The following is a 15,850-nucleotide window of genomic DNA, read 5'->3' on the forward strand; positions in this document are numbered from 1 at the left end:
AACCCTACTATACTTTAACAGATAGTTCTCCATGATTTTCTGTGGCCAGAAAAATCTCTCATGCTAAGCTTCTCCATGCTTAGCTAGGCTGGCTCTTTACCAGTGGACCTACTATCCCTCCCAAATTGTCGGGTCTGAGTTTATAGTCTGATGGCATTGCTTCTAAAGAGGGCTTTAATAGAGGAAGCTTGGAAATAACAACTACAATATCACAATTTCCATTTTTTGTTTTTCTTTTTTAAATAATATTTTATTGATATCATTTTAAAATATCACTGTAATTTCCCCAGTGTCCTTTCTTCTTTTCATCTAGAGCTATTCCATATCAAAACATGACAATAAAGGGGAAAAATCAGCATAACTGGTTGATACATTGGAGAAGTCTGAAAAATATGTACAATGTCTAACACTTGTTGACCTCCCACTTCTGCAAAGGGGTGGGATGGCTTGTCATCTTGTATATTTTCATTTGAGCCATTCTTGATTTTTATAATTTTACAGCATTCACACTGTTTTTTGTTTTCTTGGTTGCAGTGGGAGCTGGGATGTATGTTGTAAACTGTAGACACTGTATTCTGCTTTCTCAACTCTCCTTACCTTGCTCTGTGTCCGTTCCATTCTTCTCTGTGGTCACCATACTCATTCTCTCCTCTAGCACAGTGATATTGTATTATATTCATGGACTACATTTTTTTTAGCCATTTTATTTAGCCATTCCCCATTCGATGAATTTCTACTTTGTCTCCAATTCTCTGTTATCACAAAAAATGCTGCTAGAAATGTTTTGGTGTATATACCACTCACATTTATATAGAACTTTACGATGTACCTTATCTTAGAGACTACTTACAATTGCCTCATGAAATAGGCAGGGCAAGAATGGTTATCTTCATTTGACAAGGAAACTGAGGGTCTGGGAAGTGAAGTAATTTGCCCAAGATCACATGGGTTAATAAGTGGCACAGTTAGGACTAGAATTCAGATCTTTCTAGATTCTTTTTACAACCCAACAGAAATCTTTGTCTTTTATGGGTGAATGAATAATTGGCTATCTGCAAGGCTACCTTTGTGGTTTGAACCCTCCTTGGGGTTAGAGTTCTATAGGATAGAGATAAGGACTGGCCTTAGAATTTCACTGGGTAAGGAAACACATATGCAAGTTGCAATCTTAGAGCATTGCCTTAGAGCACTGAGATACAGAATAAAATCTGCAGTACAAAATAGTCAGTTATGTGTCCTTTTTGGCCTTGAGCCTAAGCCTTCCTGACCCTGAGCCCATCTCCCTATTCACTACCCCCATGTCATTGTTGTTTAGTTGTTTTTCATTGGTATCTGACTTTTCAGGACCCTGTTTGGGGTTTTCTTGGTCAAGATACTGGAGTGGTTTACCATTTCCTTTTATCCTCATTTTACAGATGAAAAAACTGAGGCTAACGATTAAATGACTTGTCTAGGATCACATAGTTAGTATCAGAGGTCAGATTTGAACTCAGAAAATTTGAGTCTTTCTGATTTCAGCCCTAGTACTCTAGCCACTGTGCCAGATAGCTGCTCCATGTTGCCTATCTAGTGTTCCATGCCTTTAGAAAAGGAAGTACATTTGTTTGTACCCATTCCCTATGTACAATGCAGGTAGCAATCCTTATTTTGAAACTATCTTGTAGGTAAAGATCACATCTATAAATGATTCTAAATTTTTCAGGAAATAACACCTATCCTCATACACATCCGGAGTGGTGTGCAGAAGCCAACTCAAATTGGCTCCAATTGCTAAGTTTTCAGTGTGATTATTTACACCTCACAAATCAGGGCTTCATTTATTCTTTTTGTGGTTGTTTTGACTTGAAAATAATGGAGAAGATGTTAATAATGCAGATTAAATTCAAAAGTGCCTGCACTTCCTCCCAACCAAAAGCTGGTTGTTAAACACTTACCAACACTCCACTGTAACCCCCACCCCCCAGAATCCTAAACAGAACACCGGAGTTTACTCTGAACAGATTACATCCAATTCTTCTCTTTGAAATATAATATGATTTTGTAACATCATAACAAATTTTGGGGGGAACAACACTGGTGACCTTAGTGTTGTACAGAACTCCCAGTAAGGGAATTCCCTTTACCAAAGCAGATTGGTACCAGCTATGTAATTCATAATTCCATAGTTTCTTTGGGCACTTCAAGGTTAAGTTATTTGCCAAGTGTTACAAAACCAGTATGTGTTAGGGGGAAGACATGAACCCTGGTCCTCCTGATCTTGAGGTCATCTGTATTCACTATGCTACTAAGGACAATAGGGATAGAGACAGAACTTGTGATTTCATTGGTGTAGGGCTCTGATTTCCTTTATCTATGGAGACTGGGACTTTTTCTGTAATTCCTCCTTTTAGAGGTTGCCTAAGGCACTAAGAAATTAAGTCCCTTGTTTAGGTTTATACAGCCAATATGTGTCTGATGCAGGATTTGAAGCCAGATCTTCCTTGTTCTGAGGCTTGAGTTCTATCCACTATACTATATGTGGCCTCCTCCTTAATAATGATTCACAATATCTTTTATTTCATCTGCATGACTTCTCCCTAGATAAATAGAGATAAAGCCCCCCACCCCCCATGCTTTAGTAGAAAGTCAACATGAATTATATTGGCTAAAAAACTGATCACTTGATGGCCATCTTTTATGGCAATAAACCTCTTTATCTTAAACTGAATGATCCTTCAATAACAAACAGGATGTTGTCAGCAGAGCTTGTGCTCTTCTTCCATAGCCTCTAAGAGCCCAGGTTCCCATTATGATAAGTCAGGGAGTGAGGCAGGGAGGAAGACAGAAGGGGAGAATGAATATTAGTGGCAATTGGGCATAATGACAAGAGTGCTAGATCCCAAGTCAGAAATACCTACATTCAGTTCCTGTCTCTAGGACCTACTTGTATTAATATTTGGCTGGTTTGTGCAATTCCCTGTGTGATAAAGGATGAAAAGATTTGCAAAAAATGTTGCAAAAACTGAGAGATGCAAACCTTAGAGAATGATTGACAGGAGCATATGATCAGGAGTCACATGGGAGCCTGAGGGATCTGGGAGAAGATTCTATCTGCCCAACTGTCTTCTCTCCTGAAGGATTTGAGTTTAAGGTTGTAAGAGGATTTTAGCCTGTGACCAACAGAGGAAAGAGGGTTTCTGGATCTGTTCTGCTGGCAGCATCAGTGAGAAAATCTCTGGACCTACTTGGACATCTATCAACTTGAGATCCTGGCCCTATTTGATTGGACTCCTGGTGTGAGACTTGGATATTGGGATGTTAATGTTTAGCTTAGTAATATAGTTTAGTTAGTTATAGATATTAGCTTTTAAATTAAGTATAAGTTTATTCTTAAACCATTATTCCTTCCTACCTTTCCTAAATAATAAATCGGAATTTATTTATATGTTTCTCTCTTGTTCTTTCCTCACCCCAAATCCTACCATAACACCTATGACTCATCTGCTAACTCATATATGAGTTGCAATTAGCATTGGTGGAGGGAGTTTCCTTCCAGAAATTCAATAGACTGACAAAATCATAGCTCCTTCCTATATGTGTGAATTTCATCAGCTCCTCCTCCTCTTCCTCTTCTTCCTCCTCCTCCTCTTCCTCTTCCTCCCCCTCTTCCTCCTCCTCTTTCTTCTTCTTCTTCTTCCTCTTCTCCTCCTCCTTCTCCTCCTTCTCATTCTTCTTTCTCTTCTTCTTCTTCTCCTCCTCCTCCTTTTCCTTCTCTTCCTCTTCCTCCTCCTCCTTTCCCCTCTTCTCTTCCTTTTCCTCCTGGTGATTTAATCAGTAAAGCAGAATTCCTGGTGAAAAAATTTCCTTTACTAATACAAAACAGATAGACAACTTCTTCAACATCTAGTTTTTGAAAGTTGCCTGAGATGCTAAGCAATTAAATGATTTGTGACACAGCCAGAATGTCAGAAGTAAAACTTGAACTCAGGCTGTGCTGAATTCAGGGACTCTGCTATCTATACCATCATTCCCTAAGGCATATTAATGCTATTGCTATTACTGATTTTACCCTCTTTGGAATCCTGTTTTCAAACCTGATTTAAGGTTGTAGGTAGGATGAAAATTTCATCTTAATGCTACTTCCTTCTTACTTACATGGGTAGAAAGAAAAGAGAATTGTATCCAGAAGACAAATTTCCCGTTTTGACATCAGACAATATAAACTACATGCTTTGAGTTGGATATATTTTTAAAAATTCATGGGAGCAACATTCAGTTTGAATTAACATAATTACAAAATTTACAGGCATCCAGTGTATTTTTTTATAAGGCTACTATAACAGATGTGCCAAATGTCTAGTTTTAGAGGCCTTTATATATTAATTCAGTTATATTTTCCTTTGGGCAAAATATTAGAACCTAAGCATTGGGATCTGGTCTCCATAGGCTTCCATGTTGTTTTATCCTTGCTCTATTGACTCATATCTGTTGTTGTTCAGTGGTTTAGTCATATCTGACTCTTCTCGACCCCATGAACCACCTCTCCATGGGGTTTTCTTGGCAAAGATACTGGAGTGGTTTGCAATTTCCTTCTCCAGTTTGATGCAGGCAGGGGTTAATTGACTTGCCCAAGGTCATACAATCAGTAAGGATTTGAGGTCAGATTTGAACTCTCTTCTTTCTGACACCAGGCCCAGTGCTTGATCCACTGTGCTATCTAGCTGGCATTGACTCATATTTACCTGAGGAATATCTTCTTCATCTGGAGCCTTGAAGTAACTTTCAAATTCTAATCTTCTAGTTTTCTAGTAGTGTACATTCTTATTTTCAGTCTTAGAATCATGGAACTAGAAGGAACCTTAGAATATGGAGCTTAGAATGTGTTAGAACAGAAAATGACCATAAGAAACTGAATGCCACCACTAGGAGGGACCTTAGATCATGGAACATCAGAGTTAGAAGGGACCAGAAGCTTGGCATGTTGGTTTCATCTCAGACTAACTTGATAAAGACAATTTTTAAACTTTTGGTGTAAGCATTCCCACTTTGGAAATCAGCAAGCATTACAAATCAGGGCTTGATATATTGTTGGTTTTTAAAAAATTAACTACACTTAATAAAGTGGTAGGGAAAACGTAAGCAATGCAGATGAAAAGTTTTGCTTACATTTCTTCTTTTTTTGAGAGCCAGTTGTTAAGTATTTACTAGCATACCCCAGAAAAGGAATAGAAATAGAAAACTAAATCTAGGAAATTAGATTATTTAGTCCAATGCCCAATTTGTGCCAAGAAGAAAAGTCTTTCCCAAAGAGGAGCACTAACTCACTCATAGCCAGTAAATAGTAGAATTGGACCTTGAACTATCCATCTTCTGATTTTCTATTTAGCACAGATTCACCATTCTGTTTTTTCTGTAGATAAAGGGGAGAGGAAATACTCTAAATGTTTGCCCCGGGTTGTTAACACTGGAGTTTTGGTTGGAAGATGGATGCCAGAGGGGATTTGTTTTTATTAGGTCTTCAATTCGGATCCTTAAGTCTTGTGTAAATATAACCTTGGTACTTTGCTGTAGTTTGTCAAAGGGGACGTGTTTTCTGGAAGAGTACACATTCAGAAGATGAGTCAGGATCAGATATAGTAATAAATTTGCTTATTATTCATAAATATATGTATGAGTGGATCAGGGCAGTCTCTAATAAATTTGATGATTTCCTTCTTCCCAATCAACTCGATTGATTACAAAATATCACCCTTTGTTTGGAGGCATCTAAAGGTCACCTTGCCATGAAGTGTGACCATGTCCAGTGGTGCCATAGTAATTGGATCTCAGACTAGGGCTGCATTCTGATGATGCCCATCTTCAGAACCAGCCATGCTTTCACAATAGACTATAAAATTGAGCTGATTGATTACTCTTTCACTCAGACTTCCTTTACACCTTCAGAAGACAGACTATAGTATAACAATGTAGGGCTGTTATTTAGGTGGGGACAGGGGAAGGAGAGGAAAGGGAACTTGTCACTCCGAATGATTTCTTTCTCTTTGTAGTAGCAATAGGACATGGCAAGCTGCATATTCTTGCCTAATCGACCCAAGAAGAACATTTCTAGAGCTTAATTCCTGATCACTGTCTTTTTCTGTTTCTTTTCTGAACCCAGATCAGAGACTGGACACCTAACAGTAGATTTTCCTTTCTCAAGAGACAATAGCAGCTGGAGATCCTGAAGAAGCATTTGGAAAAAAAGAGATGTGTAAATACCACCTTGGCACTAGGTTTTGGAGTTCCAAATTCAAGAGCTGGCAAGTTTAGGAATTCTCACATTCAAGCTTCAAAGTTTAGGGGATGCTGAGTTCAAGAGCTCAGGAATAAGTCCTAAAGAGAGAAGGAAATGCAACACCCTCTTTGGAGAAAGAAGAAGAGAGTCCATATAGTTCCTGCACTGTAATTTTACTTGGAGAGCAAATCCAGTGAGTTAATTGGACAAGGCAGGTCTAATGGGAAGAGGACTGTTTGCTCAGCAGCCCCCAATTTATTTTTATTTTCTGAGAGGAGCCTAAACCACAAAGATTTGAAGACTCGTAGAGATTGTGTATGATCCCATGGGAGTTGGAGAAATTTCAATGGAATGTTAGGGAGTTGTTCTCATAGTGACTCCAAGTTCTTTTCTCTTCCAAGGGCTGATGGGCTAACTGATTGCTATATGTTTTTTTCTGAATTTGTTTATGAACACTTGTGAGTCTTTCATCTTCTGAATTTTCTTTGAGAAGTGATAAAAGTTCCCCATGTACAATGAGTTCTTTCTGGGAAAACTCCTTTTGCCCAATTTTGGGTAAATCTAAAACCGAGCTATACATAATCTGCATGTATTGATTTTCCTAGAGCAAATAGAAATAGAAAGAAAGACAGAGGAAGGAAGGAAGAAAGAAAGAAAAAAGAAAGAAAAAGGAAGGAAGAAAGAGATAAAAGGGGCAGGCAGGGACAGAAACAAAGAGACAGCATGAGAATGACCTGTAAGTATTAGAGCTCAGATTGAAATAGGATAAAAGAAATAAAGATAATCAGCTATCAGCCAGAGTGAAGGCAAACTAAATTGACAAAATATAAATACCTAAATATGCTGCTGCCCGCCATGTGCATGTGTACCCACACCTACACACATACACACACAAACACACATATACACATTCTAAGTCTAAATTGTGTGCTAGTATTGATCTTTTATGCCCTAAGCTTTAGTGGGAAGAATGTTGGGCTTGAATCTCCATCCTGCAGCTGCTATAGACTGTGCTTGACTGTTTCAATGATGTGGACAAGTGATTTCATCTCCCTGGGCTTCAATTTCTGTATGTGTAAAATGAAGGGTTTGGATTTGATCTCTTTCAGTTGAGACATTCTATGGTCTAAGGTTCTTTTCTTCTAGAGCTAGCATTCTTTGTTTTTTTTATTTTTTCCAATGCAAATATTCCATGTTCTATATTTTAAGGTCTTTTTCATTACCAACATTCTAGTTTCAACATATTTTTTGAGTGATTTTAAGTGTTCAGGAAGCTGTGAAGCTTAGATAAGATGCTCCCTGCTGTCAGAAAGCTTACAGTCAAGTAAAGGGAGAGTACCAATATATAGACAATTAGAATACCTAATAACAAATGAACACAGGAGATTAAGTGCATGGTGGTACTATGAACAAAAGTGATGGGGGCAAGGGTGCAGCTAGGTGACTCAGTGGATTGAGAGCCAGGCCTTGAAATGATGGAGGTCTTGGGTTCAAATCTGGCCTCAGACACCTCCTATCTGTGTGATCCTGAGCAAGTCACTTAACCCCCATTGCCTAAGCCCTTACCACTCTACTGCCTTGAAACCAGTACATAATATTGATTCTAAGACGGAAGGCAAAGTTATTTTTTTAAAAAAAAGAAAGGATGGATCTAGAAGGAAGAGCAGGTTTAGGGGGAAAGAAAAGTTTAATTTGGGGCATGTGTTTTTGAGGTGCTGGTAGAACAGTGAAGTGGAGATAGCCAACAGGCCATTGAAAAAATGGATTGTTGTTCATAAAAGAATCTATAGGTATATAGAGGTGATAATTGGAGCAGCAAGGGTTAAGGGGTTATGAAGAATGTTGAGAGAGAGGAAAAGATGGTAGAGTAAAGATAGCAATGTTTGGGAAGAATTTTTCCCAACAAAATAAAAATTCTTATATTTTTCTACATTCTAAAGACTTTTTTCAGTTCTAACATATTTTCTAGGTACTATTGTTTCCTTCAAATCAAACATTTTATGATTCTAAGAAAAATGAGTCAACATTATGTTTTTCAGTGTGTATATATGATAAAATGTAATGATATAACATGACACAATATAATGTAATAAATATAATATAATATAATATTACATGTGTTATAATGTGTCCCAGAGGTTTTAGTATGGTTTTAAATTCTTACAATTATATGTATTATATGTGTGAATCCAGAAAATAAATTCAACAAGCATCAGAATAATGAGGGAGGGATTGGGTTCAGAACTCAGTTCAGAGGAACACTTCAGCCTCAACTATCATATTCTCCAAGTTACTTTACCTTTTCCTCTACTTCTCCAACTATTACATGTAAAATGTTGTTATACTATTTACAAGGGTAATGATTACAATGAATGGCATTGATGAAAAAATAAGCAATATTTTCAGGTGAACTGATTTCCCAAGGGTCCTGTGGGCATCCTTCAATTAGCTAGTATCTCCATAAGCACTTTGAAAAGAAATAGCCTGCCTGGAGTATATGGAGGGAGGAGTGTGATTACTGTGGCTCCCAAATAGAGAGGATTGGAGAGTCTGAATCATAGTTTTGAACTTTGACCTTCCTAATAAATACGACCCCCCCCCCCCTGCCAAATTAGCTTCACATCTGAAAAGAGCAGGTCCTGGATTGATTTGTTTGTTTTCTAAGATTCACACATAGCAGTACTTATATTGAATTTTAGATTAAATGATTTTTTAAAAGCCTTTAAAAATCTTTTTTTTTATCAGGTCCAACAAAGTTCCTGCTTCTGAAATATCAACATTGGCACCAGGATGACCAAGCTGTGTTTCTCTTCTCCATTTATTCACTTCTACTTTAGCCCTTTTGCCCGCCTTAGGACAAGCCTTCATTGCCATCTGCTTGAAGTCTTGTGATTCTTTCCCCATAGATCTTTCTACCCCCACTTTCTGGTCATCCTCTGCCCTCACTTAAATCCCCACCTCTTTTAGCAGTACTATTATAAATTTACTTAGGTTCTTGTTATGCCATTCTCTGAAATCTTCAGGAGTTCCCTCTTGTAGGAATTTGAAAGCCCTATAATCAGAGAGATTTAGGTTCAAATTCTGTCCTCAGCACTTATGTGACCAGGGTTAAAGGTTCTAAGCCTTAGTTTCCTTATCTGTAAAATGGGAATAATAACAATAATATCACAGACTTATGTGGAAATCAAAAAAGATAATGTATTCAAAAGGATTTGTACACTATACAAACATCAACTGTTATTGATACTATCATTTCCTACTGAGTAAAAATTAAATTCCTTTGCCTGGGATTCAAGGCTCTTCATCTTGAGAAGCTTTCCATTCTACTATGGTTCCCTACTGCTGTCCACCAGGTACTCCTTGCTCCAGTCAAATGGGCTTGTCCAGACCTTCTGATTCTGTCAGAGTTCCTTCTATTGTATCATGAGGAGTCTCAGGATCACCATACAGGTAATGGGGCTGATTTCTGTTCAATAAGATTCAACAAACAAAAGCTGAGCATCTACTAGAGAAAGGGCATCATGCTTGGTGCTCAGGAAAGCAGAAAGAGCAAGAAATGGTGTCTACTCTCCTGGTGCCTGGTCTAGAAAGCCTATGTTATCTAGCAATAAGAGCTACAGATAGGGTTACAACAACACTAGGTAGTTTGTGCTGTAAGAGGGGCATAACAACAGTGGATTGGGAGGGGGTGGATTCAGTTCTAGTTTGGGAGGTTAGCATGGGCTCAATGGCATTTGAGCTGGGTGTTATACCATCCTGACAATATTCCTGTGAGCCAAACTGAGCCAAACCAAGGTAGTATTATTAGGAGAAGGCTTTGGGGACTCATGTTTTTCTCATCCATCTCTCACTCTCTGCTATATGGAACTCCTCTTCCTGCGTCACCACAGCTTCCATCAAAACCCACTCTCAGGAATGGATCTGATAGTAGTCATTCATATCATTCATATTCTCTCTCTCTCTCTCTCTCTCTCTCTCTCTCTCTCTCTCTCTCTCTCTCTCTCTCTCTCTCTCTCAGGATAGTTGTTCAAAACAGCTTTTTTCCCCTTTGTGGAACAGAAAAATTTGTGGATTTGAAGATGGAAGCCCTAGGTTCAGATATCAGCTCTGAAGTCATCAATGTTTATAAGCTATGTGATACTTAATAGCTGTGGACCCCTATGCAACTCATCCTCTAAAACTCATTTTCTTCCTTTATGCAGTGGAGAAAATAACACTTATTCTACCTTCCTTAGAGGGCTGTGAGTAAAGCATTCTGTAAACCACAAAAAGGTGAGCTATTTTTAATAAATGGGAGCTATAATACCAGCTCTAATACCAGCTACTGGGGAGGCAGAGCTTGGTGGATCTCTTTAGCTCAGGAGTTCTGAGCTACAGTGAGTTAAGCTGACTGGGTGCCTGCACTCAGTTTTCCATAAATATGATGCTCTCCGGGAATAAGGGTGCTACCAATTTCCTTAAGGAGGAGCAAATTAGCCCACATCAGAAAATGGAGGTTAGATTTCCTATGCCCAATCAGAAGAGGATTGGTCTTAACATATTCCAGCATGATTCAGACAAGGAGACCCAGCATAAAAGTAGACAAACAATAACTTTTGAAGAATGTTTATTAGTGGGGAGGAATATGTTTTAGGTGGCATCCATGTCAAGGATTCTAAAATTAGGCCAAATAGCCCAACAAATATGGAATATTACTGGGATTACAAAGATAGATTTATTTGAGCCTACACTGGAAAATTAGTTGAATTGTATAAAGAAAGCAACTGTGTAGATCCAAATATTGCCATGTGGGACAAGATCAGAATTCACAGAATTACTGAATTGTTAAGTCTTAGTGTGGCAAGGGGTTTCAGTGTCTATCAAGTCCACCCTGAATATTCCCAAATAGTCATTGAGGTTCTGCTGAATTCAAACTGATTTGTATATCTCTACAAACATCAAATATTTCTATTATCATTGCTTCCTGAGTAAAATTGAAAGTCCTTTGTCTGGCATTCAAAGCCCATTGGGAGAGTACCCACTATCTCTTAACACAGCCTATTATGTTTTTAGGCACTGCTAATTATCAGAAAAATTTTCTGTATATCAGGTGGAAAATTGAATTTCTCAATTTCTACTCATTGATCCTATTTCTGATCTCTGAGGCCAAGTGCAACATGTCCTGGTTCTACTTATTGCTACATATATGCCTCTGGGAGAATCACTTAAACCCTAAGGGCTGCGTTTTCTTATTAAAAAAATGGAAGATGGGTTAGATAAAATTTAAGGTTTTACCAGTCTGAAGTCTTTTATTCTAAAGTTCAAATGAACAAGGACAAAACGTCTAGCCCTTCTTTCATGTGACAACTCTTCAATTTCTTGAAAATAACTCTCATGTTTTCCTTCCTGTCTCTATCCTTTAAGTCTGATTTAAACTAAACATGCTCATTTCTAAATAATTGACTCATATGGAATTGTCTCAATTCTCCTTGCCATTGTGGTCATTCTCTTTGGATATACTGCAGTTTGGAACTGCTCTTACTAAAATGAGTTCTAACGAACAGAACAGAAAACTTCATATATGGTCAGATCAGGGTATAATATAGTGGAGCTATAAGTCCCTTAGACCTAAATACTGTGCATTTTTAAAAATCCTTACCTTCCATCTTAGAATCAATACTGTGTATTGGTTCCAAGGCAGAAGAGCGGTAAGGGCTAGACAATAGGGGTTAAATGATTTGCCCAGGGTCACACAACTAGGGAATGTCTGAGGTCATATTTGAATCCAAGACCTCATATCTCTGGGCCAGACTCTCAATCCACTGAGTGACCCAGCTGCCCCTACTGTGTATTTTTAATGTAGTCTTTGATCAGCCTGGATTTTCTGGATGCCATGTCCCATTATTGACTCATTGAGTTTATAATCCATTTAAGTCTTCAGATCATTTTAATATAAACTATATATTTTCTCTCCTGATCTTCCAAATTTGTTTTTTTTACCAAGTAGAACTTTATAGCTATCTCAGTTGAATATAATTTTGTTACCTTTGTCCATCGTTTTAGCCTGATGAAACCCTGATTCCCACATCTAGAATTCGGTCATCCATTGCCCTTCTAAGCCAGTGTCTGAGTCCAGGACAGCCTTTCTTTAGGCCTGGCTCTCTAACCACCAAATCACCTGCTACCTCTTGGGGGACATTGTAGAGAAAGTCTGAGAGGGTCAGGATTGTATCCTGGCTAAGAATGAAGACATGGATGACCTAGTTCTTTTCCTTTAAATGGAGATTCTGAGAGGAACCAACCATTTAATCAGAGAGAGAAGCTTCAGGGTAGAGGGTACTTCTAGTGTGTGATGTCCAGGAGCAGAAAGAGATTCCATGATGATAAGATCTCTGAGGTCATTGGAGATAGTAGAGAAAGTCTACCAGAGTAAGAAGTAAAGCTTGGATAGGACATGGCTGGCCTGGTCCTCCTCCTCCTTAAAACAGAGGTTCTGAGAGGAACCAACCAATTAGAGGGAGAGGTAGAAGGCACCTTTAATATGGAAAGTCTGGGAGTAGAGTGAGCTCAGAGTCAAGAGGGAGTAGATGAGACATGATAGATGATGACTGATAAGACAATTGTTAAACTGTGACAATGAATCACATATATATCGGTACACACCCACCCCCATTACAGGAGGATGTTCCAAAATCCTTTCTTTATACTAGCTCTGTAAGGGAGGTGATACAAGCTTTATTATCATTTCTATGTTATAGATGAGGAAATGAAGGGGGAGATAGGTTAAGTGACAACTATAATTTCTTACTTCAATGCTTTAAAGATCCATATTTTCCATTGGATTGGGCACTTCTTCCAGATATCTATCTATCTATCTATCTATCTATCTATCTATCTATCTATCTATCTATCTATCTCACAACCCTTCTACAACAGAAAAATGGTCTTTTCGAGTTGCTGTTGCTTCCACATTTATAGCTTGAAAGCCAATCTGGTACTGCTGTCAGTGAACTTAGCCTAGGTGGGTCACAGCCATGTTCAGAAAAAGTCCAATGAACATGAAGTCCAGTTGCTACCCTTATTTTAGCCATGACAACTGGCTATACTCTTCAAGTTTGGAAGAGGCTGACAAAGCACATCCACAGAAAGTAGAATCTTTGTAGGAGCTAGGAGCATTTCCATACTACTATGAGGTAATCAGGGAGGAATTAAGTGGAAACCACACACACACACACACACACACACACACACACACATACACAACATATACACAACACATACACATGGTTCCTACCTAGTAGAAAAGTTGAGATTTGATACTATGACTCTAATCCCAGCATTTATTCCTCTGTAACTATCTATAGTTCAAGGTGGAACTCAGGAAATGTCCTATAAGGGATAAAATCTAAGTGTTAGACTAATGCAGGCGGTAGTGGGAATCATTCTGACCTGGGATGATCAGGGGAGGAATCACCGGGGAAGAAACATTTCCTCCTGACTTTAAAAGACTGGTTGGATTTCATTGGGGGATCGGGTGGGATTAGGGGGACAGATGAATATTCTAGGAAATGAACTTGACAAAGATATGGAGACAAGAAAGCAAGTATATTTTTTGGTGGGTATATAAGGTATATGAAGTAAAGGACTGCAGAAGGGTAGCAGCAGGAGGAAGTTGGGACCAGATTATGGTGAGATTTGAGTGTCAGGCTCAGGAATTTGGATTCTAGTTTGTAGGCAAATTGCTAAGGACTTTAGTTTGAGGAAGTCATATGATAAGAATACATTGTGCTATAAGATGGCACAGTGACTAGAGTACTGAGCCTGGAGCCAGGAAAACCTACATTCTGATCTGAACTCAGATACTTACTAGCTTGTGTGACCCTGGGCAAGTCACTTCCCTCTGCTTGCCTCAGTTTCCCCATCTGTAAAATAAGATGAAAAAGTAATTGAAAAACTAGTATTTCTGCCAAGAAAAACTCAAAAGGTGTCATAAAGAGTCAGCCATGACTGAAACAATTGAATAACAACACAGGAAGGTGAACTGAAATTGGGGAAAAGACCAAGAAGCAGTGATGAAAGTACAAACCTGGATGGTGGCAGTTTCAATTCTAAAAGGACCTTTCCACTTCCCAGATTCATTTGGAATTGCCAACTTAGGATGGTTCAAGTCTTTTTTACTTTAGTCTTATTATCAGTTGTAAGTAAGTAAGCCCATTTCTGTCAAGTACAGTTAGCATTAAATATAAAAAAGACCAGATGCCAAAGGGCATCCATTGCCACTTCTACTCTACTTTTCCTTCCAAGTACATTACAGTTCATTCATCAAGGTGCCTGTAATTCTACCATTAGAAATTTATTCTTGAATAAGTAAAGAATTTGCCTTCAAATTTCCTTTAAAACGAATTTTAAAAAAAGGTTATTTATATTGCATTATTATTTTATCTTGCAATTCAATTCAATTTAATACCATGAAATTCTTAAGCCTCTCTCCACATTTGAGGAAGGACATATACAGTTCTTTCCCTAATAAAGCTTATCATCTAATGGAAGAATATACATTTGTGGGTAAGTATGCACATGATAATTCAGGAAAATGCATCAGAAAAATGTGTTATATTGCAAAATAAAGTTTTTGAAATGTTAGATAAAGGTTATTATGGAGAGGGTAGAAGAAAGAAAAACTGTGAAAATGACATGACATTTGAGTTGGACTTTAATGAGTAGGTAAGAATTTAGTTTCAAAGTTTCAAAGAAGGGGAGAAAGACAGCACATTCCAGGTAAAGGAAGAAACTAGAGGAAAGATATGAAGCTGGGAAAACAAAGAGTTTTGGGAGCTGAGAGCTGGAATATAGAGCAAATACAAAGAAGGGAGTAACATGAGATAAGGGTAGAAAATTAAGGTGCTGCAATATTATAATCACAGTTAAAAGAAGCTTCTTATTTTTATATAGGGTTTTAAGGTTTATGAAATGCTGAAGACATTTGAAATATATTCATTAGGCAACAGAGATAGGTAGGTGGTATATCCAGTGAATAGAACACTGAACTTGGAGTCAAGAAGACCCTAGTTCATATGTTGCTTCTGTCTCTGTCTTAGAGCATCTAGAAGTGCAACATGCTGGGTTTGGAGGGAGGAGGAATATGGAAAAAATGGAATGCGCTATTAGGTGGGAAAGTGTACAGAGAGGAGGTAGAAGAGCAGCAAGGTCAGATTTTCTTTGATTCTCAATTCTGCAAAAGGCCTTTCCCACCCCACTAGTGCCTTCCTTCTGAGATTACATTCCATTTACCTGTGTAAATTTTGTAGGTGCATAGTTGTTTGAAGTTGTCTGCCCCATTCGAATATATACTCCTTGGAGGCAAGGGTTGATTTTTATTTTTATTTTTTATTTTCTTTGTATTTCCAGAGCTTAGCACACTTCCTGGCACCTAGTAAGCCTTTAATAAATGCTCATCTTCCCTTGCCTTACAATCAGAGGATTGTCTTAGGTGCATGACTAGGCTCAGGGCTAGGGAAAAGTGGGACCAGTCCATGCTGCTGCCAACTCAAATTGGCCCCTTAACATTAACGTTACTGTAATGCAGTTGTGTGGTGTTTGAAAAAGAATCCCTAGTTA

This window comes from Monodelphis domestica, chromosome 7 (genome assembly GCF_027887165.1).
Source record: "Monodelphis domestica isolate mMonDom1 chromosome 7, mMonDom1.pri, whole genome shotgun sequence".
NCBI lineage: Eukaryota > Metazoa > Chordata > Mammalia > Didelphimorphia > Didelphidae > Monodelphis > Monodelphis domestica.